Raw genomic sequence first — 17,113 nt, forward strand, 5'->3', positions numbered from 1 at the left:
TTGTCTCACTGTATTATACTTGACCACACCATAGAACTGGCTATGTTATCTATCAAAGAACCTTTAGCACTAGTTTACTGCATTGTTTCAAGCTTTTTTCCAGTGTGATTCAGGCCAGAAGAGACAGACCAGCAGCACGGCAGCCAGAAAGTCCCTCCTTTCCACATCCTAAGGAAGGCGTTCTTCCGTTGGGTCAGCACAGCCATTCCAAGTTCCTGTCACGGATTTCCGTCTGTTCGAGAGCTCTTCGAAATGGCAGAGACCCCTGAAGTACTCTCAGAGTCATCCAGGAGGTGTCATGGAATGCATTTCATGTCTTATGCTTAGTACTGCATAGTAAGGTCTCTACATCTGTGACAGGGCTGTTTTAGATCTTCTGAGCACTTCTTCAGGCTCTTGTCTCAGAGGGTAGCTAGTCACATGGATCTCAAGCTCTAAGCATGCGATTTTGGAGTGTTTTTAGTACTAGTTTTTAGCAGTCAACAAAGTCAGATTACAGTTCAGGTGTCATTTTAAAGGACAAGGAATCAAACCGATTAGATCTTTTTGAATGAAGAAATGTAATTCATACACCTTCAGCTGTGCCCTAGGCCAGACTGATTTCATTTCTGGACAGGTTGACAGAAAAATACAAGGAAGGATTTAAAGCCCTTTTTCCAGAAAGACAACTTGTGACTATCTCATGGCAGCAATTTCAGGTGCCGCTGAAGTCAGAGTTTGTACTATGGTAGCCAGGATGGTGACAAAAAGTTTGTCTGTGTACAGTTTATCTTGAGAAGTCCAGGTAACGATCAATGGTTTTCCTTTGAATGGACGTAACACCAGCCAGCACCGAAATGAAACCTCTTCATCACAAGTTCAGCTGAGCATTTGAGAGAAGCATTTTAATTTCAGAAATTGAAATCTTCTTCCTCTTCAGTCGCTTCCCATGTTCCTGGGCTATACTTGAAGATTGGAATTAATTTTTTCTGTCTTTCCCTGCCATGCCCACTCACCTCTAGGCCTTTCATTTTTCTAAGAAATATCATCGGATTTGCTGAAAATATCCATTACAAATCTTTTAAGAATAATATATTTCACAGTTTCTTTCTCTGCCTAATTCCTACCCACATCTTTTCCCTCAGCCTGCTTCCAGGGTATTCAGAAAATCACTGCCACCATTAGCTGCACATCTTTGGAGGCAAAGTCTTCATATGTAAAACCTGCTTTGTGAATTAGCTAATTCAGAGGGAATTAGCACACTCAGCCTCTGCAGCAAATAGGTATTTCTTTCCAGTTATTTTCTTCATTGCAACTAAAGTCAAAGTCAGTTGTTTCAGGAAAAAAAAAATTAATTACAGCAATTCTGAACCCAAGAGCAGCAACACCCAAACTGCTGCGTTTGAGCCATCCTGCTCAGGTTGTGCCTTCCATTACTTACACACAGTGACTTCATTTCCTCATACCAAGAGGAGACTTCAGCTCACACCATTTAGTGCATGGAAGGGATCGGTACCCCTGCCAAAGCAGTTCACAGATTTCACCTTTGAGAGTGGACTCTGCCAGAGATTTCATCAGGAAGCACCAATTGCCGGTCTGTTACTACTTGTAAACATTCAGACAAATGTGTACGTGGTGGGGGTGATAACCTCAACTAATCTGGGTAAGTGTTGGACCCACTGCCTGTCAATAGCCAGACACCCAAACTCACATAAATATAAAAGCTGAATGTTGTGTCAGGTTGGTGCATCATTTCAGCCTACCCACAGGACCCCAGTGGATTCAGGGTAACACTGTATATTCTAAATAGCCTGCAAGAAGCAAACCCAAACTTTCCTGGCAACATGCTGGAACTTCATTTATCATTGAAGGAATACAAGAACACCCACCACTTTTTTTTTTTTTTTTTTTTTAAATGCTGAAGCAATAGACATGGTATGGGCACATAAGGCTTTTTAAAATTCCACTATCTTGGCTTGCATTGAGAAAATTGTGAAAGAGACTGTTGCCAGGTTCCCCATGTACTGTTTTCCATGCAGTCAGGCTTACAGTGAAGCTCTGTCCCAAAAATCATTTTGAAGCTGCCTTTGATTTTTATGTTAATTACTCCATTCATTCCTTGATTCTTTTTTCCCCAATATTACACATGCACGTGCCTCTCCCCTATGATGGAGTCCTATCATCCGGATTCCTGGAAGAGAAAGAATTTTATCTGGTTAAGATTTGTGAAATTATGAGTGGATATAAAACATCTTCTGCTTTCCAGCTGAAAGACTTTCTGAGTGGATCACAGACCCTATTGGTACCACCTGTGGTGTTGGTTTGACTTCAGCAATTGAGTCCTATAAGAACTCAAGCAACAGTAACTGCAATTCTAGGAATACTGTTAAAAACCTCCACTCCCACAATTATCAATCACTGTTCCTCGATGGGAGCTTTAAGGTCAGATGCTCAGTCTGGCAAAGCAGACTTTAATCCATTAAGTCTCTTTGGCTTTTGCCTCCGGGAAAGGCCTCCAGCAGTAAAGTCTTTTTTTCAGATACTCAAAGAAAGTTTATTGTTTTAAGAGTAAATCTGACTTTCTGAGCTACTCGTTATGGATGGGTTCTACACAGCCCACAGTTTACACCCAGCTTGTAGACACCACGTTTCTGGGCAGGGAAGGAGCTGTGCCTTTCTGTGTAAGGTCTGGGTTGCTCTGCCCTTCAGCGTGGGGTGAAAGCCTGGCTGTGAGGCTTCTGCAGAAAAGTGAGGTCCTTGTACACAAGATGTTTGGAAGAACTACAGTTCCTTCAGGGCAAAGTCTTCTTTTTCTGCCCATTTACCAGAAGCAAGCTCCAAAGTCAATACACTAACTGTCTGAGAAGCTGATTTTAATCACTTGTGACTCATATCTATGAATTAAATTTTCCAACTTTACAGCATTTATTTTGATTGCATTTTATAATGACAGTTATAGTCCCAGTTACCAAACATTAATTTATGATATAGGTTGATTTTGCGTTATTAATAAACTATCAAGAATGCAGTGTGACTTACAGTAATGACATTTAGCAACTCACTAAAATATCTAGAGAAGAAGTGAGAGCTTCAGAGTTGTCTCTCCATCTTTCATGGAAACAGAAAAGGACCCCAGATGGGAAAGTGAATTCTAAAAAACATTCCTCTTTCTTTCCATCCTCCTTTATTCCATCATTCATGAATTCTAATTTTGTAATATTTTTCCATGACATTAAAATACCTTAAACAAACAGCTGACAGCATTGTGGATTGTGTCTTTTGGGAATACTGTCCATCAGATTTTCTTCATTTCACGGCAGCATTCAAGCAATTAGGATTTTAATGAGGCTGAAAATTTGTAGCCCAGATAACGTAACGAGTCTGAGTATCTTCCAGAATGACTGTGGTGCTAATGTGGGAATGCATTTAACCATATGCTAGACTCCATAACTGTGTCGCTGGGCAGCAACACCAGCCTTCCTGACTTCAGTGAGGTGTAAGCCCACACATAACATTTTCTGAGTTTGGAGTATTTCTTGTACTATTTCTGTGTGAAAAGTGCAGGTGTGATATTTCTGCTTGCTCACATGTCACATTCCTGTCTCAATGTACTTATTCATATCCACAAATTATTCAAGTGAGCTCTGATCCACTACTGATCTTCAGTTTTAAAATACTACTTAGAATTGCACAATATTTCTCAAATGGGAGGTAAATTAGATTCTGTTACCTAACAGAATATGAGAGCTTAAACTGCACCAGTACCACAGTCTGAACTCTGTTGATGGCTATCACGACTTCTAATTCTGTGTCTGCAATAAAGGAGAACTTGTTTCTTCTCCATTCCAGACAGGTCTTGCATAATGATCTAAATATTTATTTTTTTTTCCTAAAGTGACCTCATGAGCATTATTTATCCAACTGCAGAATAACCATTCATCCTTAAAAATAAAGAACTAATTAGTTTGGAGCAATTGCCATATACCAGCAGCATACACATTCCAGAGTCTCAGTAGCAAGAATCCTATGAAAATCATCCCATCATTTAGGTAACCATAGCACAGTTGTGTTAAAGTCACTCTGCAAAAAAAGATGCTGGCTCAATGCCAGTGCAACCAGCATTTGTCAAAGCTGAGAAAGTAACTTCATGAACACTTCATTTGTTACAGAACACCCCTCCAGCCCCAAAAAAATTGCCAAAAAAAAAAAAGTAAAGCAAAAGTAAATGGTAGATTTTAAGACAGACATGTATGTATATTTGAATTAGAATTTAACTATAAACATGCACATACACACAAAAATCACAAGTTCAGTAGCTTTAACATGGGGAATTAATCTTACTTTGTGTAACTAAGAGAAAAATTATCGAAAGAATGATTCTTAAACATATTGGATATCTAAATCATTGCAGAAAATTAATCATCCTAGGCCAAATCCATCCTTACAGGAACTCAACCAAACAGAAACGAACAATCAATTAATTAACCCTCTTGAGTTGAACAGATAATTCGGTACAAATCAGTATTACACTTTCAATATTCACTTCAGGTCCTTGGTAATTTACAGTTTTGGTGTATCTTTGCATAGTGATACAATTATGGAGTGGAGTTATAAAGTAAATTTGGAAGAAGTTTGATTACAAAATGTATTTTTAGTTTGTTTTGTGTGTTTCCCAAGAAACGTAAATAACGCGTTAAAAGGGAAAGGGAAAAAGTTTCTAGGGAAGGTAACCTTCAGACCAGTTCTAGCCTTGCAGCACACCTAATTACAAGAAGCATCCCATGAATTCAATACAGAATTAAATTCCACTGCTACCTGGAATCTTGCAGAAGCATATTCCCAACACTAAGCATACTCCCTAATGCCATCTAGATCCCAAGAACTGGATCATGAACTCTGTATCAGAAAAGGTCACTCTCCGTGATAGTTGAACTGCAACTCAGCATTCTTTGCTCTGCTCTGTCAGTAATCTTGAATTTGCCTTCTGCAAGACTAACCCTTGCCTCGGCTTAGCATTGTCATTGTGAGAAGACACTCACATGTCAGAAACTCATTATGGCAAGGAAATTTCAGGTGTCATGCTTTCAAACCTACTTTATCGTCCTTTTTCAGATTAAAACCATGTTTTGCCTGGTTAGTCTATGATTCCAACATCTCTTTCTTAATAGCCCTCGCAGATAGAAAATCTTAATGATGGAAATTAGTTACTGTTCATTATTCATAGAATTATAGAATCAAAGAATGTGTTAGGTTGGAAGGGACCTGTATAGGTCATCTAGTCCAACCTCCCTGCAGTAAGCAGCGACATCTTTAACTAGATCAGGTTTCTCAGAGCTTCATCAAGCCTGACCTTGAATGCCTCCAGTGATGAGGCCTCCACCACCTCTCTGAGCAACCTGTTCCATTGTCTGACCACCCTCATAGAGAAGAGCTACTTCTTAATGTCTAACTTGCTATCTAAAGCTTAGTCAATGCATTTTTTTTAAACTCAGTAACTTTTTTATTTCTTGAGTCTGTCCAACTCTAAATCATACACAAACCTTAAATATAGCTTTGTATCACAAGACCATCTCAGCATGGTAGCTAACTTAGCAGGGAAAGCACTATTTCACATTTCCCAAAGCATGGAAACCTGCTGTTTTTATCAAAGGATGATTGGAGCATTTAGCTTGGAAGTTACCACCGTAATTCATCTGGTCCTCCTTCTCTGAGCATGAGCAGCTTCAAAGGTAGGTCAGGTTGTTCGGGGCTTTGTTCAGGAGGGGGTTGAAATTCTCCAAGGCAGGGATTGTGTGGCTTCACCGGGTGACCCTTTCCAGTGTTTAACCACTTGTGAAATTTTGCCCTATTTCCAATTAGGAATTCCCTTACTGCGGCTTGTGACTGTTGCCTCTTGTCCTTTTTGCTGCAAACCTCAGAAGCAACTCTCATACTATCAGATAGCTCCACTCAGGTGGTGGGAGATAGCAGTTAAGACTCTTCTTTTTCCTTCTTATCTCCAAGCTACAAAAAGACAGCTTCTTCTGCTCTTCTTGCCTATCATGTTGCAATCATCAAATCTCTAATCATAGAATCACAGAATGCTTTGGGTAGGGAGGGACCTCAAAGAGCATCTAGTTCCAACTCTCTGCCATGGACAGGGACACCCTCCACTACACCAGGTTGCCCAAAGCCACATCCAGCCTGGCCTTGAACACTGCCAGGAAGGGGGCAGCCACAGCTTCTGAAGGGGGCAACCTATGCCAGTGCCTCACCACCCTCACAGAGAAGAATTTTTTTCCCCTATGTCTAATTGTGGTGGTTCAGCCCCATACAGTGGCTGAGCACCACACGCCACTCTCTCACTCCCAGAGGAGAAACAAACAGCACCTCTGTGGGTTGAGATAAGGACAGTTTACTGACAAAAATCACCATGAATGTAGAACAATAACAGCCAGTTACACTCACACCCAGTGCCAACACAGAGTACCTTATTGACCCAACAATTACAGACTGCTGCCCAACAACAAGGACAGACCAGAGCAGACACACTCAAACTGTCTTGGAAGCACCAAGCCCATGTCCCTCCCCAACCAGCTGCTTTTATGGGGAAGTGGTGTAAGGTGGTGTGGAAAACAGCCCAGGATAACTCAGCTCACCTGTGCTTGCTGCTTGGGGAGGTTAACTCTGGCCTGGCCAGAACTGGGACACTACTCTAAACCTACTCTCCTTCAGCTTAATGCCATTGCCCCTTGTCCTGTCACTCCATGCCCTTGGATGTGATGTCCTTCTCCTTCTTTCCTGTAGGCCCCCTTTAGACTTATTGGAAGGTTGCAATAAGGTCTCCCTGGTTACTTCTCTTCTGCAGGCTGAACAAGCCCAACTCTCTCAGCCTGTCTTCTCAGGAGAGGTGCTCCAGCCCTCTCATCATCTTTGTGGCCTCTTCTGGACTTGGTCCAACAGCACCATGTCTTTCTTGTACTGGGGACCCCAGAGCTGGATGGAGTACTCCAAGTGGGTTCTCACCAGAGCAGAGCAGAGGGGGAGAATCACCTCACTAACCCTAATGATCCTGCACTAGAATCTCTGCAGCCTGAATGTCTTACAGCAGGGGTCCCTGTACTCTACCCAACCCAGATGTGACTCGAGGGAAGAACAGTCACTACCATTTCCTGCTGGCTGTGCTGTCACTCATGCAGCAGGGTGTTGTTAACTTTCGTGGCTGCCGGTGTCCCCCCACTCGCTCATGTTCAGCTTGCAGTCTGCCAAGACCTTTGCTGCAAAGCTGTTCTCCAACCACTTGTACCCCATCCTATACCTACTTCTGGGCTTATTCATCCCACATGCAGGGCTTTGCATTTGTTTGTGCTGAAACCTGGAAGGCTCTTGTTGGCCTGGCCCTCCGGGCTGCAGAGCAAATCAGTGCCATAGATGCTGAGCCCAACCCTGGCTGTGGCAGAGGAGCCTCTCTCAACACAGCAAATCACTGTCATAAAAGTCTTTATCAGCTCTTGTCTCAGACCTGATCATATTTTTTTTTTCTGATAGTAGCTTTTCATAGCACAACACAGTATGGTAAAGAAGTAAACACTAACAGAACAAAAAATAGCTCAATTTGTTGTTTTTAACTAAACCATTCATTTTTATTTCCTTCAGAAGCCCTAATCATAGAATGTAACATCTGTGTCCTGGTTCTGGCCAGGCCAGAGTTACCCTCCCCAGGCAGCCAGCCCAGATGAGCTGAGTTAGCTCAGGCTATTTCCACACCACCCAACATCACTCCCCATAAAAGGGGCTGGTTGGGGATGGGTACTCTTGGTACCTCCAGGGTAGTCTGAGTGTGGCTAGAGTGTCCAGTCAGTCCTTGTTTTGTGCAGCACTCTGTGTGCTCACTGGGTGTGAATGTAATTGGCTGTTGTTCTATATTCACAGTGATTTTGTCAGCAAACTCTCCTTATCCAAACCCATGGAGACTCTGTCTCTTTCTCCTTGGGGAGTGAGCAAGCAGCATGTGGTGCTCGGCTGCTGTTTGGGGCTGAGCCACCACAGTCTGTAATAATATCAACCTTGGTCCAAGCTTCCATCCAGTCTGTGAACTTAATGTCCTAAAGAAGTCTCTATGGCTGTGGAAGCCAAGCCATAACCACCTTTGGCACCACAGTGATATGTCTGCCCCATGGCCCTTGGCTGTCATATGAAGTAAATACAGCACACAAGTCTGTCTGAACTGCTCTTCAAAACTTAGACAGATGCTACTGTGCAGTGAATCTTTGCACTTTACCTTTACCCTAGTCTTGATGCTGTCTGAAACTGTATTTCTAATATTTCCCTTTTAATCTTTGAAAAGCTGCCTTAAAATGTTATATTCTTTTTATGGTTTCTTTCCAAAATAAGCTTCTTACAGACATTTGCTATCTAAGTCTAATTAATTAAAGTGATTCTTCTTTTGTACTAAAGGAAAACAGATAGGTTGAGAAATGCAAATATTACATATTGCATATTCATCACAGGCTTTTTTCCCCAGTATGCTCTCCAGTCTGCAATGCAAATGAAAAATAGTAAAAGTAGTTCTACCAAACAAATAGAAGATACACAGGTTTCTTTAACTCTCATTTTTTGATGTTTGAAACGTTTCTAAATACCCCTTTTTCTTTGAGGAGAGAGACCTTTGAAACATAAATATCTCCTTTTACAGCTGCAGAATTGTTGAGATTTTAACTGTGTCCTGTTTCTTTAGTGTTTTTTCTTTCTTGCTGTCAATGGAACACATACATTTTATTTACAGTCCCACAGAAAGTAACATTTTCATGATTTGTTTGACACATTGAGGAATAGATTAGATGTGGAAACTAAATATTTCAATAGAAAGGAATGGCTTCTATTTTATAAAAGTATTTTTTACTGCAGAGTTTAGGATTGCAGAAGTTATTTACCTAACCATGAGGAACTATGACTACAGAACCAATTCTACCTTTTAAAAGTTATTTGCTTAAGACTAATTACAATACAACAGACAGTTATTAAGATTAGTCTAGTCACAATAATACTACCTGCCACAGTACAAATTATCTGATTAATACAGAAGCACTTAATAATAGAACTAAAACAGCTGTACAAAGCTTTCCTAGTATCTATCTCTGAGGTTGGACTCTACCTTAGCCTTCCATTTTTGGTCCATTTGATAGCATCAATGTTGCTAATGAAGCAGATGGGGACTGCAGCAAGCCATCAGCATCCCGTGCCCTTTGTCAGAAGTATAATGTTTGTGATGGAGTTTCTTCCACTTCTTTGGAGGAAGAAGTATGATGGTGCTGATGGATTCTTCCTCCCCACTCTGCAGATCTCACCCACCCAGGATTATTTTTCCAACAGTGTCACACCTTGCTTTTGCTTCATTGGTTTGCAACTCCATTTGACACCCAGATTTATTGCAAATTATGTGTATTATACCTGCTTGAGACTCGCTCTTCCAGCTCTTTTAGTTTCTGTCAGTTTGCACTTCTTCACCAACAACTGGTGAGCTCTTCACAGCACTGGGGTCTCCAGCGCCATCCCAAGACCCCTCTTTTCAGCTTCTGCTCCTGCTTCTCCTTCCTGTGACCCCCACCTGGAAGGCCTCTGCTATCACACAGCTGATGCTCCTCTGTGCTACACTCTTCTTCAAGGTCACAACTCAGTCATTCTACACAGAACAACTGCTTCCTGCTAGCGTCTGTAGAAAAATTTTGATTTTATACTAGTTGAGAGCTACCTGGTCATTAGAAAAACTGCTGTTGCACTTAAGCAAACTGAAACAAAGCTCCATGTAGGCAAAGACAAGTTCAGACAAGTCCTGAGACCTGAACAGTTAGTGTGAAACCTGGATCCTGTCCCTGGCAGTAGCAGTATTGGGCTGCTGGGCTACATGGGATCCTTCTTTCATATCCGTATCTCAGGGCATCAACCTGACTGTCTGTAAGGCCCCTTCTTCTCCAAGGATCTTATATCCCTTTTCCAAACAGATCAGCCAGCGCTTGCCTCTTTCCATGCCCATGATGTTGCAACAGAGCCCTGTGAGACAAGACATGGATTTGAACTTCAGGACTCGGGAATTAAACGGCTCTGTCTCAGTGCTCGGATCACTGCACCTGTGAGGAGCGAAGGATGCTCTTCATGGTTTACAGGAAAAGAGTGAATCTTATTCTGTTTCTAAAAGAATAAAGATTCTGGGATAGTGCACTGATATGCAGCAACATTTGTCTGTCATGGAGAGTGGGGGGATGTCAAGCACAGCCCTGTCTTCAGTGTTTCTTAGAGGCTAATTCTAAACAGCTGTATATAGGCTCCATTTAAGACGTGTGAACTTCTTACATAGGCTTTAAAATTCTTCTTAGATGGAGGATCCTATAATATGGGCACTTCAAGAGGTAACTTGTAGGTACCAAGGTCCTTTTCTGGACTTGGTGCTCCACATCCTGTCCTGGCTAAATGCAATAAATGTAAAACAACTAGATCACAGAGGAGAGCTGAAGAATAGTCGGTGTATGGTTATTATTAGTAGTTTTCTAAATTCCCTTTGTACTCTGCACTGTCTTAACACTGGAATTGTTCCTGCCTCAAAGAGATTAAATTAGGCTAAGGTTCAACATGTGGATTTTAAAGATAACTGGAGGGTATGGGCAACAGAGAGCACACAGAAAACAAATAATGGCAGATAATTACTTCTATTGATAAAATCAGTGAAAGGATACAATGCAATGTAATACGTCTAGATTTTACTAAAGGATTGATATAATTTCTTACCAAATGATGTGTTGATTAAAAATTAGCACTATACAAAATGAATGCAGCACATGCTAAAAAGATTATGACTCAGAAAGTAATTCTAGAGAACATTTAGAATGTTGTGGGATCAGTTCTATTCAATGTATTTATCATTTACTGGGAAACTTCACAGATGAAACACGATGGAGACCATTAATAAGGAAAAAAAGAAAATAGTTCTATTGAGAAATTGGAATTTCATTGTAAACTGGATTCCTTGGAATAATGGTGCAGTGTAGTTCAATGTAAACACATACCTGTGTTCTAAAGTTATGCTGGAAAGGTTCAGATTGGGTATTAGGAAAAATATCTTCAATGAAAGAGTGGTGAAGCAGGTGGAAAGGGCTGTCCAGAGAGGTGATGGAGTTACTGTCCCTGGGGGTGTTTAAAAAATGGGTAGATGAGGCACTTCAGAAGACAGTTTAGTGGTTCAGTGGTGCAGGGCTAACAGTTGGACTTGATGATCTTGAAGGTCTTTTCAAACCCTGATGATTCTGTAAGACACAAAGATGTAGATCATACACATAATATACAGAGCTCTGTTTTAGAGAGCAGCATGTCTAACATGGAATTTGAGACAAGATGGATAACAGCAGTAAAGAGTTTACAATACTGTAGACAAGGAGGAAGCAAGTTGTAGCCCTTTCCCCAAGCACAGGCTGGACACAAGCAGCAGATGCTGTTTCCAAGGAGCCCTGGGAAATACAGAGTGGGAGTCTTAAACTCAAGGGAATTAAATTAATGCACTTAAGAGAGGAATATATTTCCTCACTGACAATAATTTGCACACATGAGTTTAAATAATGGAAACTTTTAAGGGATCACATGAGAAACAGTTTCCAGCAAACAAAACTACCTTCCCTCAGAATACACTGGCTGCAGTCCTGACCTCGTGTGCCTCAGAGAGCAAAGAAAATGTCAGCCACAACCCTCCTTCTTTAATCATCCCCCATGTCTCATCCTAGTCCACCTCTTTGGGGGGGGGGGTCAAACTGTTGTCCCACCAGGCAGAGCTTGGTTGGTCCTGTATCAGCTTTAATGTGTCACCACTCTGCTTCGGTACAGAGAAGCCAGAAAGGACCCTGTGCTCCAAACTGAATTTACCAACTTAGCTTGACCAGCTGCTGCTGTGCTGGCTCATGGCTGCTCCTGCCCACCCTGCTCTCTGCCAGTGGTCCCCATCAGTTGTGTGTGCTGCTCTGTGCTGCCACTGCCAGGCAGGGTGGCTGCTCAGCCTCTCCCAGCAGTGGGCTGCTCAGGGGCTTTGCCATAGTGTTTCACAGAGCGGTGCTTGGGGTGTTTCAGCTCGGTGGTGCACAGGGATGCAGTGATGTCACTGGCACAGAAAGGAGAATATTGTCTCTTAGGGGTTGCTTCTGTCACTGTCTCCTTAGGGTTTCTTCGCCAAGTCTTCCTGCTTCAGCAGTTACTTACGGTGATTTTGTAGGGTTGCCCAGGGTTTTACCATTCCTGTACCTTAGCTGATTATAGCAGGAATGCTGTCAAGATTACAGGACACCTATGACATTTAAGTCTGTTAGGACCTGACGTGCTGTCTTTTCTCAGCAGCTCCTACTGTCCTACAGGTGCCCGGGGTGGCTGCGTCCTACACAACAGCCTGCTGCTCCTGAGGAAGGTCCACAGCTCTCTCCACACCTCAGGCTCACCCAAGCAGAAAAAGAGCCCAGCAGACAATGCATCCCTGTACTTTTATTCAACACAACAACCAGCAAAAGAATCATTGTAGAATAATGCTTCAGAATGAGGGAGGGGGTTTCATGTGGAGTATGTCTCTGCAAGAAACAGTCTTCATTCCTTGGTTTTCCTACAGCTTCAATCACATAATTACAACATCCAAATTTTCCTATCTGAAGGATTGACTGCAGTACAGAAGCAACAGGGAAAGAGCAAGCTTGTTAGGCAACATCAGAGAAACAGATCACCTGCCACTTTTTGGCTGGCTGGTAAGATTAAGGAACCAGTTATCCCACAAAACATTAGAGCTAACCTTTAATTGGTACCCTGCAGTGGTTTTACAGATGGCTTAGCTGAACCAAACCAGTTCGATGGTCACTGCTGTCATACATACAGGATGTAAATTTCTCCAAAATTTAATGCTTAAACTATTAACCTTGCTCTTCACTTCTTCAGAATAATTATGTTTTAAAATTCCCTTTCAAAAGAACTTCAAAAAACAGCGATGGCTAAAACTAGTGTAATGGGTTATGTAATAGGTTCCCCAAACCAGGTTGAAAGCAGAGTCAAAGTTTGAATGGGGAAGAGAGGAAAAAAACCTATAAAATCACTGCTATCCAACCAGCCATGCTGTTCCAAACAATGCTAGCAGGAAAACTTAGCCCCCTTTCCTGTCTCATAAAACCACCCTCACCCCTCTGCTCCTCACAGTCATTGTCTCCTTTCTTGTCTGTTGACAAAACCTGTATAGTATGAGTACCATAAACTACTTTATCTTTGTGATTGCTTTTTTAGCTATTTAATATTATTTTTCTGCAGCACCATGTGTTTCTTGATGAAGGACAGTATGTGGAAGACTGTGGTCTACTTACCTGCTGTGCAATGCTGGCTTGCCTGGGAACTTCTAGGGATCTATTCCTAGGAAGTGAAAGACCAGCTCAAGAAGAAGCCCTCCCTCCTTCCCTCTGTTGGGAATGCATCTAGGGAAAAAATTATCACAGTAGGACTGGCAATCCAGTTCCAATGTAGTACCTGATGATCTGAACTGCTACAATTTTGAGGCAGTTAAAACTCCTTGGATGGAAATCATCTCACCTAATGTTGGATGTCTACAGAGTAGGTGCATACGCAGGGCTAGGCGTCTAGGCTTGTGTTGGCTAGATCAGTGACACTGGTAAATGCTAGCAGTGGGATTCAGGGTAGGATTCACCTGGCCAGAAATAGGATCCTCCTTCAGAGGGGGATGAGACACTGTATAGGTGCACTGACTGCAAGGGACATTCCACCTGTCTCCAAGTCTGCACTGTGGTTACTTACATTATGCAGGAGGAATCTCCATATTTCTTTATTCCCTGTGTTCAGTTAGACCAAAGCAAGTATAGCACAAACCAATAAGCCCACATAAATTCCTAGTCCTAAATGGTACAAACCAAACAACATTAAGGAAAGGAACTGTAATAGCTTTGACTTGCTGAACGTGTGTAAGCATTGGTTGCATAGGAACTCATTGTAATTATGTCAGTGATAATAACAACTACAGGGAAGATTAATATCATGCTATCTTGAAATTAACATCTTCTGTTTTCCAGAAGTGGGAAAAGAAGATCTACTTATAATAAGATAATTATTGCTTTTTAGGGTTCAGCAGGAGATACTATGCTTAATAATGGCCCTATTAAGAACACAGAGCCAAATAATCAACAGTTGTCCTGCCTCACAATTAAAGGGTGTGATCTAGAGCACTGAGAGGAAGAACAACAAAGTAGACAGAAGTGAGAGATAAACTGCCCTGCTTGGAAACTGAACACAGCAAAACAAAAGGCTATTACTGGGTATCTGAAGTAGGTTAATAAAACTACTGTGTCACCAGTAACTGTAATGCCTAAGGTGGAGTATATTTGACAAACCTGTGAGTATCATTAATATAAAAACTGATGTCATATTTAAAAGGATGTCCTTAGTAAAGCAGTATTTCAGTAGTTGTTGATTTGACCTCTGCACTTCAGAACAAAATATCACATCACTGTTATAGAGGTAACACGAAAATTGATTCACTGTCCCAGAAAAATTAGCAGCGGCAGGATAAACTAATAAAGCAGAAAGAGGAGCACTATGTAGATTAGGAGTATTTTAACACTCTGTTGGGAGTGCTGGGTTTTCATCACCTCTCCAGCAATTAGGCTGAAAGTTTTCCAAATTATTATTATTATGAGTTTTCAGAGGGGAAAAGGCATTGTATGTGCAGCTCACCCTCCTTTCTGATGTGTAAGGATCAGCTCAAACAAAAACAAAGAACCTGAAATTCTCTGTAAATATATATATTTAAAATTTCTTCCTGTTTCCCCACCACTTCTATTAATCCTTAGGGGGAAATTCAAACAATTTTCAGGCTATTCAGCCCAACTACTTCGCCAAATTTGGCCTTGAAGCTAATGCCTACCTTAGAAAGTAACACAGTGAATAGGAGCAGACTGCAGAGTGAAAGGCTGGGTGCTGAAGAGCCAACACCTTCCCAGTACGGTCTACAGTGGGTTTACTTCCATGTAGCCTGGATGCTCCTAGGTGGTTGGAGCACACTGCATCCTGTCCTAGAGCATCTGTTCTGGTTTAGCTCACACGAAATAAATTCACTTTGCACGCTCCCAGGCCCTAGTGCAGCAAAAGGAGATGGTCAGGAGGATCACTTTGAAAGTTTGCTCCTCATCTGAACTAAAATGCTGGCATGGGGGAAACTCTGTCCTATACATTAAGTGCAGAAAAACCCGTAGGAATTCTGTGCATCACCCAAAATATTAACATTAGCTCTCAAACCATTTGAAATTAAGAATGCATGAAAATATTTTATATAACAGCAGTTTCATAATCTCCCCTTAAAGCCTAAATAAAACATCCCGTTATTCTATTTTTATTGCCAGCTTGACACGAACGTTCAATGTGCAAGTATATTATGTGAATACATAAATAGTTACTTTTTCAAAACAGGGCTCAAATGTGTAGCTGCAGGTGATTCACTAAGAAAGAAGCACTTGTAATACACAAAATAATACAGTTATCTGGTAGGTGTACACAAAAAAAGGTTCATCCCCATATAACAGAGCTCTTGAAGACATAGCAGTCATCTTCAAATTGTTGTTTCCTGCTTTGAAACTCCCCTTAGATGCTGAAAAATAGGAAGCATCTGTTTCAGATAGGCAAACAGACTCTTGGCATCTCCCAGTAAACACTGTTTTTACTTCCATTGCTTTTCAGCTCCGTGTTAATTCTAGACATTGTAAATTGGAGTTTCTCAAACGCCTTCTCCCTTTCTAACCTCTAAACCTCCGTGCTCACATGAAACAGATTAAGGAATAATGAAATGCTGCGTAGTTTCTGCACTATGTTATTTTCTTTTGTGTATTACTAAAAAATGTGTTTCTTCCCTGCCATAAAGTACAGCACCTCCAGCTGCTTGATCTAAAAACACGTCAGTGTTAAGGAAGCGTTCTTTTGTCTTTACCAACTTGGCAATGGCTCATAACAGTTTTCCTTTCAGGCTTTGCCCGTGGCAGGGAAAAGAGAGGAACATTGCTTGTGTCTTCAAAATTATTGTGTAAAGTTTTTTATATATATGCATATGCATATATATATAGAGATCTCAGCTTTCTCAGATTTATTCTCCAAAAAAGCATATTCAGATGGTGAAAAAAACCTGATCAACGCCCTTTCAAAGAGCAGAGAAGAGAGTTGCTTTCCTTTCTGCTTCCTCTGAATTTCTATTGAAATTTCTATATTTTATCTGACTTTAAAAATTGATTTTTACTTTAAAAATTTATTTTTAAAGTAGAAATTTAGACACCTTTTATGGATGATTGGAAAACTGTTGTGGCATCATCTGCCAAAGAAGTATTACCAATCTGTGATCTGGACTCTTGATAGAGAGGGAAAATAATCCCAGAATTATGTTATTGCTGGTTGGAGAAGGCATCAGGGAGAACATTTAAAGGAAAAGGTTGAGACAGATCTAGAGCAGGAAACCATGGCAGGACTGAGCAGAACCTCATCATCCACCGCCACCTGTGGATGAACATGAGATCTGGAGAAGGCAGCTAGCGACTGAGAGGGTATTTTTCATGACAGCTTTGGTATTGGTTTTCCAGAGATCACAGGTGTCCTGTTAAATAAATATCTTTCTTATAAGGAGGGTAAAGGTGGAAGAAAGCAGAGTAACACATCTGAGCCAGCCAGCAGCAAGATCATGAGAAGATTTTATTGTATCCTACAAGTGCTATGCTCTGTTCATGTACCAGAAACGGAGGTAGGGCTACTAGTGAGGGCTCAGGAAGCACAAGTGAAACAACACAAACCAACAAGAGGATACAGGACAAACCATCCTCAATAGGGAACTGGTTGTGCTGGGCCCAAATGAGGGACCAGCCAGAGATTTTAAATTAATCTGTTGTGTCTATTCCTTATAGACAGCACCCCCACAATGGCTTTGGTAAATTGCTGAAGCTCCCTCCATTCAACTCAAACACAAGCTACGATCAGCACTGTCTCCTGAGCAAAGTTCAACAAACAGAACAGACTCATTTACAGCTCTTCACTACTTTAGGATCATTTCCACACAAGTCTTCCTCTCTAGTGCAACTCTGCAGCAACCTTTAGAGACCATTTATTT

Source organism: Gallinula chloropus (genome assembly GCF_964237585.1).
Source record: "Gallinula chloropus genome assembly, chromosome: 1".
In the NCBI taxonomy this organism is placed as follows: Eukaryota; Metazoa; Chordata; class Aves; order Gruiformes; family Rallidae; genus Gallinula; species Gallinula chloropus.